The following is a 3,423-nucleotide window of genomic DNA, read 5'->3' as shown; positions in this document are numbered from 1 at the left end:
ACATCGCTGCAACTGTATCGAGGCCCATGAACTCGGAAGCAAACTGAGGAAGGGCACTCGCAGTGAGAACGGCAGCAGCTCGAGCATCATCATTGCACCACTGAGTGTAAGCAGACAGATCATCCCGATAGACAGAAAGAGCATCAGAATATGAAGATACCTGCTGATCATAAGCATCAACCGCAGCGTCATCAAGGGCCTTGGCTGCATCACGATCAGCCTGAGAGGCATCAGCAGCAAGCACAGGCGGAACCGGCGGAACAGGGGCCATCGGAGCAACGGGACAGGGCGGACAAGCTACATTGCCTGAGAGTACGCCCCACAGTAGAAGACCGCGCATATGGATACGCATGAAGCCCACAAACTCAGCATAGTTGGTGCCATCAAAGATCACCGAGCAGCGAGGAACAACCACATAGCTCGAAGATGGCCTACTGAGATATCTCGCTGTCTTTTTTTGGGTCAACGGATCCTCAACTCGATCTGGATCGAGGGGATCTCGAGCCAGGAAGCGAGCGAGGCCACAGATAGCGGCCGCGGGCAGGAAGCGCGAGAGACAGAGACTCCCCGATGCAGCCAGGCGAGCAGCGCAGGCAGACGGACAGGGAACGCGCAGTCTGGCTTGAGAGGAGGAGGAGCACGCGGCCCAGCACGGTCGCGGCCCGGAGCGAGAGGACGAGGAGCGCGCGGGCACTGCGCGAGGGGAAGAGGAGCGCCCGACCCGGACGGGATCGAGCAGAGGAGGCGCTCCCGAGGCGGGATCGAGCAGAGGAGGCGCTCCCGCGGCCGGCCGACAGGAGCGTGCTCACTCGGGGGATGGAGAAGCGCTCCCTTGGCGCGGGCCAAGATGCGCCAGACGGGGGAGACGAGGCCGAACGGGACAGCCGGAGCGGCGGATCCGAACGGGATGAGAGCGACGGCGGTGGCCAGAATCGAGCAGAGGAGCACGGAGTTGCAGCGTGCGGGGGAGCAAGGGGAACCTAAGCATCTGATACCATGTTAGGAATGAGCAACTTAGCTTTACTGAGGGCCAATGGCCAGTACATATACAGATGTGGTAAAGTGCAGAAAAGCCCCTTATACAATGGGGATGTACACAATGGACTATATACATCTAACAGACCCAATCAAATGAAATACTTTGTTTCCACTACCATTCTTCATTCCATGTTAATATATTAAACTTCAGGACAGCAAAGCTCCCATTGATCTTCGCTCCAGTCATATATTTCCATCCTGCAAGGCACTGAGCAAATCAATTAGTTAGATAGTATAAAGGCTAAGGTGAAGCAACTAATTTGATTCAATTCTACATCTATTAGTCTACACAATTTATAAGGAAAAAAAGATGGACACTATAATTTTTATGGGAATCGAAACATGATATCAAATCAGGCCAAATATACTGCTGTGCACAGGTGCTGGTTGATGGCGGGGTACTGAACAGCTTAACATGGCTACATTGAAGGGGAATAAGTTTGGAAGTAATGATTCATAGAGTATAGTTAATTCTTTTATAGAAATTGACTGTTTAACCTTCGACATGATTTTATTTTTGCGGAATTTCAACATGATGTTTAACTCATCATGGTTTAACTATCGTGCACGGCAGCAAAACAAGGAGCATCTAGGGATAAAAAAACTGATAAGTCAGAATTTTCTCTTCAAGACTATTGTATGGTAAACTGTAAAGGTGAAAACTGTTCAAGAACATCTTGGAATTCAAATGGAGAAAAGAATCATTAATGCTGGGGCACGAAGCATCATAGCAAAAGGAAATGGTTACATAGCACGAAAAAATGAATTATATCTTTTTAACACTTGAATTATTGTGAACCAATGCAGATGATGGTAAGATCAACTTACCTGTTGTGGTCGCAATAGTTGAAGCTAAAGGCGTCAACAGTGGTCCTTTTCGTAGTAGGAACTTGCTCTAATTATGTAGACATGCATTACATAATACAGGTTGCATAGTTAGTCATAGTTACATCAACATACATGGATCATCCCTATCATTATGTCTTAACGATCCCTTTTTGTTCATTTGCAATTCTTGTTTCGTGATGTGGGAAACTCGGTCAACATGACATCATTGTTTGGCTGCACAATAACATTGAATTTAAACACTTGAACATTCATGTGGATAACACCATTAACTCACCAAGCAAAATTTTAGAAGCTATAGAATCATAATTCTCAATTATGATGCAACGAGTTGCACAGAAAATCCATAAGAAATGACTCGTTAACTCTGACCACATGTGGTTTTAAAGGATATCCCGAGTTCCCAATAGGGCTCTAGAATAACTTCAAGAGTCTCACCTTGAACTTTGTTTTCTGAACTTGCTGGAACACCAAGCAATCACCGTCAGCTAGGTTGTGGCCGATGGCAAACATTTTCCACCCAGTGCCGATGGAACCACTTAGCGCATGGTAAGGCAAATGAAACTCAACATCTTGTTCATCCACCAGATAAATCATCTCATTACACCACGGGAGATACCACCCTTTGAATAGCTGAGGTATGCGCTGCAAGATATTCGACCAAATCAAATTACCGTCCAGTAAGACACTACCATACAGATGGGATGGACACAATGCATTGTCAATGGTAGTCATCTTGCTTTACCAGGCAGCTAGCTGTGGCAGTTTTATAGCAAATGGGCTTCACGAAGGAAGGGTGGTCGGAGCACAGCTGGCTCTTGAGCTCTTCAGCCTTGGTGAGGGCGTAGGCGCTCGCTTCGTCGGTGGCGTACACATCATCGGGTGGCAATTGCCTTCTTTGGACATATGCCCCTCCCCTGAAAGACAACCAAGTAATGGAGTAGTAAGTAGTGCTTCCTATTCCTATGCATAAAAAATCGATGGAAAGAACAGTTTGGGTGAGGCATGGGTGTACCTGATTTTCCTGTCGCGGTAATCGGGTTGCTCGGGCAGACCGGCGACCCTGCCGGACCGCCGAGTCGGGGCGTCGCGACACCGCCTCGGCAGCTTGGTCTGCGGCACCAAGAAAGTCGGACGGGGTAAGGAACCAGACAGCGAAGCGGAGAAAGGCGAGACCTTTTGCCAGGAAGGAGGCATGGGCTTGAACTGACCGGCTTCGGCTTGACGGCGGCCTCGCGGACGGCGACGGAGAGGCGGTGCAGGCGCAGCTCCTCCAGCTTCCGCTTGTCTCCTCCACCTGCCTCCTGCGCTGCTCCTCGTACGAGTTGGGTTCAGCCATCGCGCTCGCTCCGGCTGCCGACCTTGGGGGAGCGAGGTGGGGTGGGGAATTGGTGGGGAAACGGGGCGATTTGGGGAGGGCGGCGCCGTTCAAATTTTATAAACAAAGAAGGAAGAGAAGGTCGTTGTGAAATTTATGCCGCGGAACTGTGGCAGGCCGAGCTTGGGCCGTCTCCTTCCCTTGCCCAAAACTACAGGAGG

The 3,423-nt window shown here is 49.7% G+C and overlaps 1 pseudogene; it reads right to left on the bottom strand.

Moving 5' to 3' along the window:
• Positions 1 to 1,899: 1,899 nt before the first annotated feature.
• Positions 1,900 to 3,223, bottom strand: LOC123184972 (B3 domain-containing protein Os06g0194400-like; annotated as a pseudogene).
• Between the last annotated feature and the right edge of the window lie 200 nt (positions 3,224 to 3,423).

This window comes from Triticum aestivum, chromosome 2A, assembly GCF_018294505.1.
Source record: "Triticum aestivum cultivar Chinese Spring chromosome 2A, IWGSC CS RefSeq v2.1, whole genome shotgun sequence".
Lineage (NCBI taxonomy): Eukaryota > Viridiplantae > Streptophyta > Magnoliopsida > Poales > Poaceae > Triticum > Triticum aestivum.
The sequence above is the reverse complement of the archived record's forward strand: the minus strand, read 5'-3'. Positions and strand labels throughout refer to the sequence as shown.